The sequence below is a fragment of the Callithrix jacchus genome, chromosome 6 (assembly GCF_049354715.1).
Source record: "Callithrix jacchus isolate 240 chromosome 6, calJac240_pri, whole genome shotgun sequence".
Classification (NCBI taxonomy): domain Eukaryota; kingdom Metazoa; phylum Chordata; class Mammalia; order Primates; family Cebidae; genus Callithrix; species Callithrix jacchus.
This window is the reverse complement of record NC_133507.1, coordinates 111,885,419-111,899,744: the sequence shown is the minus strand read 5'-3', so window position 1 is coordinate 111,899,744 and position 14,326 is coordinate 111,885,419. Positions and strand designations below refer to the sequence as shown.

The 14,326-nt window shown below is 49.6% G+C and overlaps 1 protein-coding gene and 1 pseudogene across 1 annotated transcript in view; one reads left to right on the top strand and one right to left on the bottom strand.

Moving 5' to 3' along the window:
* LOC100410334 (myc box-dependent-interacting protein 1-like) overlaps positions 1-6,905 on the top strand; it is a 30,935-nt gene extending 24,030 nt beyond the window's left edge. The window contains exons 11-12 of the mRNA XM_078328035.1: positions 5,581-5,753; positions 6,769-6,905. The gene's annotated coding sequence lies outside the window, so the exon portion shown is untranslated. The remainder of the gene's footprint in view (positions 1-5,580; positions 5,754-6,768) is intronic.
* On the bottom strand, positions 6,665-8,927 carry LOC100408531 (inositol-3-phosphate synthase 1 pseudogene; annotated as a pseudogene).
* Positions 8,928-14,326: the final 5,399 nt, after the last annotated feature.

Here is a 14,326-nt window from a genome sequence, read left to right as displayed (position 1 = left end):
AGTTGCTCTCTGGCGGATGACCCTCCCCTCGGCGCATGGTGGGTATTGCTGCCTGGGCTTTGCTGACTTATCTGAGATGGGAGGGGGTGTTGCTGGGGCAGTGTGGGGGCCACTGGGGAGGGATGCTGGCTGCCCACTGGTGGGAGGCACCTAGAGGCTGTGCACAGTGTCCTGAAGGTGCTTTCTTCAGAGACGGCGGTTAAGGGCAGAGCAGTGACCTCCCTGCCCTGGGTTCCCCAGACAGGGCTGGACCTAAAGGAAAGTTGGCTGCTGGGATGGGCCCGGGGCAGGTCTTGGGGCCTTGGCCCTCTGGCTCCAGGAAGTGAGTCCATTTGGCTGGGCCTCTCTGATGCTTCGCCTTGGCCATGTGGACTGCTCCACGCCTTGTCCCTATGGGACAACTGGATGTTCTCAGGACTGAGGGTCTTGGGTATCTCCTGATGGGACTCAGCTCAGCTATGGAGGTGCCTCTGGGGAGCCTTGAGTGGGGAGTGTGTGTGTGTGGATGTGTGCCTGCTCTGTGCATGTGTGTCATGTTTGTGTGCCGTGTATGTGCCGTGTGTGTGTGTACACGTGTGTGCCTGCACCTGCAGCATCTGCCTGGGGTGAGGGCTCCCAGCCTAACACTAACTGCTTCCTCCTCTGCTGCTGCTGCCACGTTTGAGGCCCTGGGGCCTTTCTCGGAGCAGGCCAGTCTGCTGGACCTGGACTTTGACCCCCTCCCGCCCGTGACGAGCCCTGTGAAGGTGCCCACACCCTCTGGTCAGGTTGCTTGTGCCCACCACTGCCCATGGGCCCACCAGCCTCCAGGTGCCTGACCCTGGACTCCTGTTGCCCACTGGCCACATGACCCCATCTAGGCCTGGGTCACTGCCCCTCCTCTGCCATCTCAGCCCTTGCCCCTCATCATATCCTGGTTGTAGGGCAGGGAGCAGCCCTGGTCAGCTGGGAGAACTCTCAAGAGACGGTCCCTGACCACTTCCTGGCAGCTTTATGCTCATTTCACATCCTGGCCTAGGGTCTTGAAGCCCCCTAGAGGTCTCTGGGGCTCAGCCACCTGCACACCTTGGAGTCCAGCTGGTTCTGAGCCACCCCTGGGACCAGCGGGGGTTGGGTCCCTGGGGACTGCTTGCCGCCCTGTCTCTAACCTCTGTGCTAACTGTCCTTCTTGCCCTCATTGCTGTGCTCAGTCAATTCCATGGGACCTCTGGGAGGTAAGCTGCATGTATGCTCTGTGTCCAGCCCCTGGGAGAGCCACTCTTCCGCGTGTGCCCAGGCCCAAATGCCTTGGCCTCCTCCTAGCCCGTTCGCAGGTGCAGGCACCCCACAAACACCCCACATGTAGCACACACAGGCACGAGCTCATGCACAGGGAGCTGGCGAGGCCGCCCGTCTCCAGCCATTCTGTTGCTTCTCCCTCTGGCAGGCCCTCGGAAAAGGGGCTCCTTGGTTTAGCTAGAGACAAGGGTCCCCTGAGAGCTGGTCCTGTTTTCAGAGCCTGTGAATGTTTGCCCCCAGGCAGAAGCCGGCCAGTGATCCAGGATGGATGAGTGTCCTCAAGGTGTGTGGCAGGAGGGTGGAAGGTTCTTGGCCTCTATGAGCATTTTGACAGTGGGGAGCTGTTTGGGAGGAAGGGGAGAAGGGGAGGAATGGGTGCTTTGAGAGAGTCAGGGAAGGCAGGGTGGCTGGGTGCCTTCTGAGAGCAGGGCCTGAAGGCAGGTGCAAGGCCAGGTCACACAGGACCTGTGTCACTGTCACCTGAAAGCTCAGGACACAGAGGCTCAGGGAGGGCTCGGTACTTGCTCAGAAACTTGTGGTAGAACCAGAATTCCAACAGGGTCTCCTGGGCTCGGTCCCTGAGACCCCCTGACACGGGCAGAGGTGCTGGGAAGGGCAGGTGGGTGTGCGGGTGCCCTCGGGGCATGCACTGGCAGCCTAGGCACCTGGAAGCTCCAGAGGCTCCACAGCAGGATTTTCCTCCGGAGGAGACCAGAAAAAGCCAGTCTGATGTGAGCTGGCAGGGCCATTTTGACAAGTGGATTTCAAAGGTGCTGAGCCTGGGCAGCACAGTCACACCTGCCTGTCCTGTTGGCAGTGGTAGGAGTGAGGATGTGGGAGGTGGGTGGCCGGCTTGGCTCCACTGGTTCCCACCCTGCCCCCACCAACCCCAGCTGCTGGTGACATCTTCTCTTGTCTTGTGATCCTGCCCCTTGCTTTTCCGCCCCGGACTCCCCGCCCCCTCCCTGTTCTCCTGGTGGCTTGTCACCAGCCCACAGAGAGTCCAACTGGCAGCCTGCCTTCCGGGGAGCCCAGCGCTGCCAAGGGCACCTTTGCTGTAACCTGGCCCAGCCAGACTGCCGAGCTGGGGCCCGCCCAAGTAAGTGCCCACCTCCAGCCCCTGTCTGGCTTGTCCCCAGTCTCTGAGGGTGCAGCATGGAAGGAGAGCCCAGAGGAGGGGGTGCAGGAGGGACCAGGCCTCCATGTGTGAGGGTGAGGACAAGGTTCTGAGCAAGGCTGCCCCAGCACCGGCTTGTCACCAAGGCTGTCAGGAATGAGGGTGGCTGGGCACATCAGCCCATCCTGGTCACCCACTTCAGCTCAGCCTCCCAACCCGGCCTCCCAGAGTAGGAGGAGCAACATTTAGAGCACCTACTGGTTTATGCCAGGCAGTTTCCAGAATTTTCTTTTAATCTTCACCGTCACCTTGTGCCCACCCTGTGTTGTGCTTAGGCTGGGACAGGTGTGTGCTGCTGTCCCCTGGCACGGACCGTCTATAGGTTCATCAAGCTCCTGCCATGTGCCGGGCCAAGTGGGGTGGGCAGGTGGAGGCTGTGGCTGGGGGGGTCTTGGTGCAGAGAGGGCAGGACCTATGAGGGAGGGTTAAGGGTGGCACTCCAGGGCCTGCACTGGGCTTCTCCACAGCATGTCACTCACATCCCGGGGCCTGCCAGCCTGCCAGCACCTACTCTTCAGCTGCTTCCCGGGCCCAGGGCCCAGCCTGTCCAGCAGGGGTAGCTACTTGGATTCTTTGAGGCACTGGCCGGCTCTCACCTTGCTGCCAGCCCGGTGATGCCTGTGGCCCTCCCTGTCCCCTGCCCCCTTATTCCTGTAGCCTCTGCTTTCTTCCCTCCACGTCTCCCTTTGCTCAGGTGCTCTCAGTTCTGCCTCTGAGTCTCTCCCCGTCTCTCCTGGTGGTTCCCAAGGCCTGCTTTCTTCCCAGGACAGGATGTTTGACTCCTCCTGCCCCTCCCACAAGGTGCCCACCCTGCAGCTGGATGGCACAAGGAGCACTGGCTGGGCTCATGATGCCCTGTGTGCCGTCCCTCAAGGCAGTGCCTGCCCCCTCCACATGGGACCATGGGCTTCCCAGCTGTGTCCCCAGCTGAGGCCCACCCAAGAGGCCTTCCAGACCCTTCTCCTTCTGCTGTGGCCTCTCCATGTTAATCTCCTGGAAATAAAGGCTCCTGGTGAGCCTGGGTGGGTGCCAAATGTGTCCCTCCTGGGCCTGGGACGCTCCTGCATCTGGGTCAGTTGCCCAGCCCAGGGGGCCATGGACCCTCAGCAGGAGGCTTCCTGCTGTGTAGAGCGAAGAGCCAGTCTTTGCTTGTAGGGGGTCATTGGTGCTATGTGGGCATCCAGCTGTCTCCACTGCTCAGCCCCTGAGTGCCTCGGGCTGTGCACAAAGGGAGGGCCTGGCTGGCCTCTTCCGGCTTCCAGAGAACACATTTAGTCATCAGCACATCCGTATGAATGGATTATCAGGGCGGCTGAGGGTGACAGTGGGTCTGGCTGGGTCTGGCATGAGGCCGACATGGCTGGGGGTCCTGGGCTGGGATGCAGGGGTACCAGGCACTTACTTACTGAGGCCCTGGGGTGGGAGGCCTGAGTGATGAGGGCCTCCTGGGCCCAGCACTGATTTGGCCCTGTCTCCTAAGGCCCCAGATCTTCGCTGACCTCCCAATGGGGCAGCCCTATCTGGGTAGGATTTCAAGCAGACTCCTAACCCCCAGCCCACAGTGGGAATTGCTCTGGGGTGGCCTGAGGGGGCTCAGATAGGGCATGAGAAGGGTCTGTTATAAGTCTGGAAATGACACAGCAGGAAATAACAGAGCCCCGGGTAGGCCCCAGGCACAGTCCAGCTGCAGGGGCAGCCTTGGCCTAGCCACCATTCTGTGAAAGAATGGTGAATGTGAACGTGAGTGAATGTGTGAGTGTATGAGTGTAAATGTGTGAATATATGTGTGTAAATTTGTGAGTGTGAATGGGCAGTATGAATGTGTGAATGTGTGAGTGTAAATGAATGGTGAATGTGAATGTGTGAATGTGTGAGTGTAAATGTGTGAATGGTGAATGTGTGTGAATGTGTATGTATGACTGTAAATGCATGAATATATGTGTGTAAATGTGTGAGTGTGAATGTGTGAATGGGCAAATGTGAATGTGTGAGTGTAAATGTGTGAATGAATGGTGAATGTGAATGTGTGAATGTGAGTGTGTGAATGGTGAATGTGCGTGAATGTGTATGTATGATTGTAAATGCATGAATGTATGAGTGTAAATTTGTGTGTGAATGTGAGTAAATGTGTGAATGAATGGTGAATGTGAATGTGTGATGTGTGTGTAAATGTGTGAATGGTGAATGTGTGTGAATGTGTATGTATGATTGTAAATGCATGAATGTATGTGTGTAAATGTGTGTGTGAATGTGTGTGATGTGTGTGTAAATGTGTGAATGGTGAATGTGCGTGAATGTGTGTATAATTGTAAATGCATGAATGTATGTGTATAAATGTGAGTGTGAATGTGTGAATGGGCAAATGTGAATGTGTGTGAATGTGAGTGTAAATGTGTGAATGAATGTGAATGTGTGTGAATGTGTATGCATGATTGTAAATGCAGGAATATATGTGTGGAAATGTGAGTGTGAATGTGGTGAATGGGCAAATGTGAATGTGTGTGAATGTGGGAGTGTGAGGAAATGTGTGAATGTGTGTGAATGGGTCAGTGAATGTATGATGTGTGTGTGAATGGTGTGAACGTGTGTGCAATTGTGTATGAATAGGTGTGAATGTGCATGTGAATGGTGAGTGTGAATGTGTGTGTGACTGTGTGTGCATGTGAGCAGGTGTGAATGTGAGTGTGAATGTGTGTAAAAGGGCTAGTGTGTGAATGGGTCAGTGAGTGCAAGTGTACATCTGTGTGTAAATGTATGTGAATGGATATGTGAGTGTGGACGTGTGTACATGTGGATGGCTGAGTGAATGGCGAGTGTGCATGGGGATGGGTGAGTGTGAATGGTGAGTACCCATGTGATGTTTGTGGGATGCTTGCTCGGTTCACTTTATCCCTGCTGTGGCTGGCTTAGGGCAGTGTGAGGCTGAATGCAGCGTGCAGGGGGATACTCACCCGTCGGCCCCAGGCTCCTGGTCTCAGCAGCTCTCCCACTGGAGACTGTGTAGACGGCTGAGCCCCTCCTTGGCTGGGCTGTTTGGAGACTTGTGCGCTGGGGACGTGCTGCATCTGTAGTGTCCTGAATGGTCAGTCACTCTTGCATCCATTCATTCAGTGGCCGTTTCCCAGGCAGGCACTGAGTTACTAAGAAGATCAAAATGCCCCCCTCAGTGGACTCGGACTACTAGAAGAGAGAGGATGGAGGGGGCAGGGCTGAGAAACTCCCTATTGGGTTCTATGCGTACCACCTGGGTGATGGGATCAACCATACTCTAAACCTCAGCATCACGTAATACACACAGGTAACAAACCTGCATGCTTCCTCCTGATTTTAAAATAAAAGCTGAAAAAGAGAAAATAAAATAATAAAATGTGGTTCCTACCGCTGACGCTCGCACAGTCTAGGGGAGGCAGAGCAGCTGCGGCCACAGCGGTGCATCTGGGCGGTGCCTCCGAGGTTCTGGGGACAGAAGTGGAGCTGCCACCTGGCTTGGTATAGGGCAGGTGCCTCAGCTCAGGGAGGCTGCCTCCGGCCGGGGCACCCAGTGGAACAGGCAAGCGGACACCAGGTTGCTTGAGCTGAGTAGGACTGGAGCTCAGGAGAGTCTGGGGCTGGGAAGAGGTGAAGGTGCTGGGAGAGCTCATGGAGGAGGCAGAAGGAGGGCTGGGGCAGCTCATGGCCACCACTGTTAATAGGAGGGAAGCTGGCCGGGTGCTGTGCCTCACACCTGTAATCCCAGGACTTTCAGAGGCCGAAGCAGATCACCTGAGGTCAGGAGTTTGAGACCAGCCTGGCCAATATGGTGAAACCCCATCTCTACTAAAGAAAACAAAAACCAAAAAAAAGAAAACCCCAAAATTAGCCCGGCATGGTGGTGCATGCTGTTCCAGCTACTCAGGAGGCTGAAGCAGGAGAATTGCTTGAACTGGGAAGGCAGAGGTTGCAGTGAGCGGAGATTGCACCACTGCACTCTAGCCTGGGTGACAGAGTGAGACTCCATCTCAAAAAAAAAAAAAAAAAAAGGAGGGAAGCCTCCCTTTGGGAGGCTGAGGTGGGTGGATCACCTAAGTAAGGTCAGGTGCTCGAGACCAGCCTGACCAACATGCTAAAACCCTGTCTCTACTAAAAGTACAAAAATTATCTGGGCGTGGTGGTGAGCGCCTGTAATTCCAGCTGTTCAGGAGCCAGCTGGGAAGCTGTGTGACAGGGGCCTCAGGTGGTGGGCATCTAGGGTTCCTCCACTTGTGGGTGCCCATTGGCATCAGCGGTGCAGCCGTTGGTGGAAGCGGGTTTTGGTCCTTTCTTGTTTGACACAGGGCCGGCGGCAGCCACGGGTCCGACTTGCTTGAGGCCGGGCCCTGGGCGCTCCATCTTGTGCTCCAGGAGGATGTGATTCTGTGGCGGCAGCCCCACGCAGGCCCTGAGGATGTTCTCGATGCAGCTGCGCTGGCGGAAAAGCGCATTGATCACCCAGCTGCCCGGCGGCACCAGCGGCGCCTTGAATAGGAAGCTGAGCAGGGACAGCACCGGGTGGATGGTCTGCGGCTCGGGGTCAGCATCCGTGCAGAAGCTCATGCGCTGGGACAGCTCGGTCAGCAGCGCCAGGTCTAGCGTGATGGGTGTGGCCAGCAGCGAGTCCTCGCACGTGTCCTGCAGCACCACTGTGTTGGTCCTGCCCAGCATTAGCTCCGAGGTATACTCATCCAGCGCGCGCTTGCTGTCGCCCACTTAAGGCATGTACTTGATGACCACGCAGGGGTCGGGCTCGTCGCCGGGCGTATAGAGCAGTGGGTTGCTCTGCACCATGTCGTCCACCACGTTGCTCCTGGACACCTCCTTAGAGCGGAACTGCAACGGCGCCGACAGGTTCTGCCCATCCTTGTTGCCCAGGTGGTTGTAATTCACGGTGGACATGGTCTTGAGGCCAGAGCTGATGAGGAAGTCCACGAGCACGGACTTGACTTTGGTCTGGCCAGACTTGAAGTCATCTCCGCCCACGAAAACCCGGCACTGACACGCAAGCTCCAGAGCTCCGGGCAGCAGGGTGTTCTGCGGGGACCCACTGAGGAAGGCACAGCCCTCCAGGATGCTGGCGACGGCGAAGAGCGTGGAGGGAGACACCTGCAGGCCAAGCTCAGTGGTGCGCAGCAGGTTCTCGGCCGTGTAGTTGAGGCCTGGAACCACCTCACAGAAGCGCTGTGTTGGCCGTCCACAGCACGATGACTCTGTCCAGCCCCGCGCTAGACCGGAAGTCTGGGATGTCCTTGCGGATCTGCTCCAGGTGCTGCGCGCGAGCCCAGGATGAGGTTGTCCGCGATGAACTCGGGATGTAGACTGAAGGCCGAGGCCGCAGGGCTTCCATGTGCGGCCACAGTTGCTCCTGCAGCTCCCAATCCAGCACCTTCGCGCGCCGCATCGCCTGGGTGAGGTGCAGCGACGAGATGTCCCAGCCATCAAACACGAGGTCGTGGGGCGCCACCATGGGCAGCAGCGCACTGAAGGGCACAAACGCCTCCTGGCCCTCGGCGTCCAAGTCCAGGCTCACGGTGCCCGCCTGAGTCAGCGAGCCGTAGTAGTTGGCCTCCTTGCGGACAGACAAGTGGGCCAGGACAGACGCAGTGGGTTGGCCGGCACCGCGGCGGTGAGTTGGAGCCGTTGTTCCCGCCCCAGCCGACAAGCATGACCCCGAGCCGGGGCACCTGACGGGCGGTCCGGAAGGTGAAGCGCGTGGTCGTGGGTGCACCTTGAGGACGCCGCCCTCGCGGCTGACGCGCGTCGTCTGGTACTCGTATTGTGCCTCGATAGCCTCGGGGCCGTAGAACACGTCTGGGCTCTGGACGAAGACCTGGGCGGCGGCCTCCATCTCAGCGGGAGGCGCGGAGTCGGCTCAGACAAAGGCAGCTGACAGCGCGGCTGTAATATTTTTATACTTAAGCCAAACGTTTGACGTCTAAACCTTAAAGACAAAGGGGAAAAAACCCACACGGATTTGTTGCCCTGGAGGGCGCTGTATTCCAGTGCTTCCTGAGAAAGAAGTCCTTTGGCCCCAAGTTTGCATTGCCATTGAGCAGATGTGAGAATATTGAGGGGAAGGCAGCGTTCCTGCTCTACTTTGAGACTTTCTCCATTCCAGGTCATAAGTGTAGTTTTTAAAGCAATATCTGTATCCACCTGTGTTTTTCCTCCTAATAATTAGAAGGATGATTATCTGGAAAACTAAGCATATATTTTATTGTGCAAATATTTTAGAGCTTCTTTTAAAATTGCCTTGAAGAGCTGATGTGCTATTTCCTTTTTGGGTGTCCTCAATGGAGTACAGCATTTATTTTTTGCAAGCAAATTTCCGGAAACAACCTAAAGTCACTTGGTACCAAGGAGGTGCCTATTCAAATCAGACGGTGCTAGATATACTTTGCCACTGAAAGTAACGGCAAAAACCGCGATTACTTTTGCACCAACCTAATAGATATACAAAGGTGCGGATTGTGTGACATAGATTCTCAACTCTCTGAGAGTCATCATTAACTCTCTTCCTGGTCACCCACATGCAAGTCCTGTTGCTTCTGTGATATGTTATTAATAATAATAAATACCCATGCAATACTTCCCAACTGCAAAACTACAGCATTGAAAGTAACTTAAATCTTTCTATGTGGCCCTCCCTAGCTAGTCATGCGTTAACTCGGGTTCATTATTTTCTTGCTTCCCTTTTTATATAATTTTATTGTATAAAATTTATATATTATATAAAAATTTTATATAATTGTATTATGTAAAAAGGTAAAGGTATTGGGTACAAATATATGAGTCATATCTATTAATGTGAATGGGCTAGTCTACTAAAAAATGTCCTATTGCATTGAAATGCAAACCCCAATTTTATGCTGTATGATAAAACACAGAGATTGAAAAGGCTGAAAGTATTGTGTTGTATTTTAATTTTAATTGTTTTAACGTTATAAAAAGAATATCACGTGTTAAGTGATCTTTTGCACTTTTTAAACTTAAAATTATATTGCTATGATTCATTCAGGTTGTTAGGTTTACCTGGACTGGAGTTCGTTTATCATGACTGCTGTTGACTATTACATTCTATAACTTTGACATTATTTATTGATTTCACTATTGGTGGGCTTTTAGGTCATTAATGGTTTTGCTCTGAAAAATAGTGATATCATGAACATTCTTATACATATGTCCTGATGCACAAATGCAACCATTTCTCTAATAATACACTTTGGTTAATTGTGTTTAACAATCTACAGGTAAGAATGTAGTCATTCTGCTGTCATTTTCTGCATTCCAAACAAAGTTAGGCAGAAAGTCATGAAGAAAGTTTCCGGAAGGATTAGTTCAACTTATTTCTTACTGACTGGCTCAACTCGAAGGAGCCAGAATTATTTCTGGTCCCTTGGACATTTGTATGGTCTTGTTTCCTCTTAGTACCTGTTGTCAATATAACTGAGACAGAATAGCATAGATATAATACAAAATGTATAGAAATAAGCAGCTGTAATATGCATATGGCTAGATGAAGTTGGCAGGCCCGGTTCCATGAGACACTTCAGATGAAGGTAGGCCTCGTTCTCATTCTAGTCCTTCTTGTAGTGCAGCCTCGTTGAAATCTGGAATGTTTTCTTGGACTGCCATTTTTCATAACCATGTAGGCGAGTGTGGCTGGAAATAGCAGGAAATCCTGTATCATCCATGAAAGCAGCTCTCCCTCCAGCCAATATGATAAACAAAAGGATATTTCTGAGAGTCCACTACCTACACTCAACTTATTCATTGAATATGTATTCAGTGTATGCTAAATCTAGCATTGTAAACCACTTGCTGTTCTTGTACCATAGGCTTTTTATTTTGAAGCAGAAAGATTGCTAGTTTTAAAGGTGTCAAAAATGTAGCCTGGCCCAGCTTAAGTGTCCTTGTTTATTTATCTTAGATCTTTGGGACTTAGAAATCTAAAAAACAAAACCACCCATATTCCATAGGTGACAGAAAGATCAAAGAGCTTGAAGGAAGCAGTTCACTTGAACATCAGAGTGATGATGAGTTAAAATATTTTCTTTCTTGCATTTATCATGTTTCTATTTAAACTCAAATTCTTTTTTTAATTAAAAAATTGTGTGGGTGCATACATACATATACTTATGAGGTACATGAGATGTTTTGATACAGGCATGCAAAGTACAGTAATCGCGTCATGGAAAATGGAGGATCCATCTCTTCAAGCTTCAATCCTTTGTGAACACCAATTTCTTGAAGAGCAGGATATGCATCCAGGTTTTTAAGAAGATGATTTTTTTATTCTGAAGATCTGACCGTTTGCCTTCCATTTACAGGTATGCAGTAGGATCACTCAAGTCACAGTTTTGAATGTGCACATGCGATTGTATGCCAGGTGAAACTTTCTGCAACCACAATAGAGTTCCAAGTCTCTCTCCCCTCTTAATAGGACCTTTATACTTAATTGGCTTAATGTAGAACATTTTGACACAAAAACCCAAAAGAAGAAAACTATAATTATTTATCTGGGCTTCAGTAACTTTGGCTTTGAAATTCAAAAATAGCAAATGTACAAAAACAAAAAGAAGAAATAAAGTTGAATGAACTCAGGAGAGGAATAGATGAAAATGACAGAATGATATTACAAAGGAAGACTAAATTACAGGATACCAAAGGAAGAATAGATTCAAAGGAAACATTAATAAAGACATTGAAGAATAACAGTGGGAAAATACTAGCTAGTTAGAAAGGGTGAATGATTCCTTAAGGCCGGGCACGGTAGCCCATGCCCACAATCCCAGCACTGTTGGAAGTCAAGGAGGGTGGATCATATGAGGTTAGGAGTTAAGAGACCAGCCGGTCCGACATGGCGAAACGCTGTCTCTACTAAAAGTACAAAAAATTTAGCTGGGCATGGTGGCAGGCACTTGTAATCCCAGCTGCTCAGGAGGCTGAGGCAGGAGAATCGCTTGAACCTGGGAGGCGGAGGTTGCAGTGAGCCAAGATCACACTATGGCACTCCAGCCTGGGTGACAGACTGAGACTCTGTCTCAAAAAAAAAAAGTGAACCCTGAACAATGTTAACTCCAAGACATATTCTAATAAGTGACTAGACTTTAACAATAAAGAGAATGGAAATAACTGGAACAAAAATGCAAACCTTGCTAAATATCAAAAGAACTAAAAAGGCAAAGACCCAAGTAGAGAAACAGAGTATAATACAATAATTATAAAATAAAATGATGGTGTTGGGTACAAATATATGAGTCATGTGAATGGGCTTATCTCATCTATTAAAAAATGTCCTGTTGGGTTAAAAAGCAAACCCTAGTTTGATGTCGTATGGAATAAAACACAGCGATTGAAAAAGATGAAAGTGAAGAGCTGGATAAAGATGTGCCAAGCAGTAAGAAAGCTAGGGCTGTCGTCCTGTTACCAGAGACTGGAATTCAGGCCAAAAGACACTGAAACAAGACAAAGGAAGATAATGTCAGAGGGTAAGTGCCACAAGTCACAATGAAGATATAGCAGTTACAACTATCCATGCACTAAATAACAAACACAAGTCATCTATATAAAGCGGAGATCACAAGATGCCAGGAGACACAGATAGAAACTCACAGATAATAGGAGACTTTAATACACTACTGGCACTGCGCACCTGTCAAGTTGGCATAAAAATAAGACTGTAGAATTATGCTGTCCAATATGGTGCCACTAGCCATATTGAATATGTGGTTATTCAGCACGTGAAAGGTAGTTAGTTTGAACTGAGATGTGCTTTAATGGTAAAGTATACAATAGATTTTGAAGACTTAGTATTTAAAAATGTAAAAGATCTCAATAATTACATATTGATATAATATTTTGAAAACCTGAGTTAAATAAAATATTAAAATGCCATGTTTCTTTTTACTTCTTTATTATGGCCACTAGAAAATTTAAAATTATCTGTATGACTTGTATTATATTTCTATTGTATAGCTCCACTGTAGAAGGGCTAAAACTCCATCAGGTGGGTTTTATGAATATATATTAATCAAAAGATGTGCAAGACTTGTACACGGACAACTACAACAACTGTTAATATAACAGTGAAGGAAGACCTAAGTAAATGGAGGATATGATATGTTCATTGATTAGAGGACTCACCACTTTAAAAACATCAGTTATCAATTTGATCTGTATATTTACTGCAGATTCAGTCAAAGCCCTGTCAGGATTTTTGGTGAAAATTAGCAAACAGATTCTGTATTTATTTGGAAACATCAATGACCAAGAATTGCCAAGGCAACGTGAAAGAAGAAGAAAGTCTATTCCAATTTTGCATTCTGGAACTGGGGAAATAACCTCTTGGTAGATTTGAGGATGCACTGGGCTTAGTATAAGCTGGACCCTGCTGAAAAGCTACTTCGACCACCTGACTATAAGCCCCTAGTCTGGTCAACCACAGTGGCCTTTTAGATCTCCAGGTTTAGTGTCAGTTTTGAGCAAGTGTCCAATAATCTCTGAAGAGCCTAATAATTTCTTCCCCAATGTGCTGTCATCCTGCTAAACCATTACAGGTCCCTTTGGGGATGGCTAGAAGTAAGGTTTACATTATAAATCGTTGGGGGCATGGCAGGACCCTTACTCAAAAGGACTGAGCCTCCCTTTCATTCAAGAGGCTCTGGGACTGTGAACTGACTCAAGCCTGGCAATTTATTGGGAATTGCAACCCCTTATTGTGATGACTGAAGTCCGCATTTTGTTCAACAGACCTAGAGCATTTCCATTCATACAAGTCCAATGAGGCTTTAGTTGGCTGCTCATCTATTCAGTTCTAGGGTCGCAGTGATTACTAGCCAATGTCACAAATCTCAGACATTTAGATGAATCTGATTACTTTCTGCTCTTGATGACCTTGGCATTAAGTGCCACTTCAGAGGACCCAGTTCCATGGCAGAAGTTTCTCTTGTGACATTGGGCCCACAGAGGACAACCACTGTATAGCCCCTCAAGGATGCGGGTTCCCTCACGAGATACCTCCCACAGCCTTGGTGAGGAGGGGCTCCTCTGGACTCACTCCCAATAGGAGTGCATATATATGTTTATTAAAAGGTATAAGAAGCTTCATAGCAGCAATTTTATAATCACCTAAAACTGGAAACTACCCAAAGGAAGAATGCAGACATAGATGAAAATAAATGCGTATAATGGAATATCATATATCCCAAAGAATGTCAATATAAAAACATAAATTACACAATCGTGATGTGGAATGTAAGAAGCCACACAAAGGCTGGGCGCGGTGGCTCAAGCCTGTAATCCCAGCACTTTGGGAGGCCGAGGCGGGTGGATCATAAGGTCAAGAGATCGAGACCATCCTGGTCAACATGGTGAAACCCCATCTCTACTAAAGACACAAAAAATTAGCTGGGCATGGTGGCGCGTGCCTGTAATCCCAGCTACTCAGGAGGCTGAGGCAGGAGAATTGCCTGAACCCAGGAGGCGGAGGTTGCGGTGAGCCGAGATCGCGCCATTGCACTCCAGCCTGGGTAACAAGAGCGAAACTAAGCCTCAAAAAAAAAAAAAGAAGCCACACAAAAAGAAGGCCTGCTGTTCAATTCTATTTATATCATTTTTAGAAACAGGAGGAACTAACACGTGGTGTTAGAACTTGGGATAGTGATTGCCTTGCTGGGAATAATGTCTAAACTGTAGCACAAGGGATCTCCGGGATGCTGGTGATGTTCTTTTTCTGGATCTGGGTGCTGGTTACACAGATGTATTCACTTGATGGAGTTCATGGAGTTGTACATGGATGTGTTGTGCACTTTTATGTGTATATTTTATACCTGGATGCAATTAAAACAAGAAACAAAG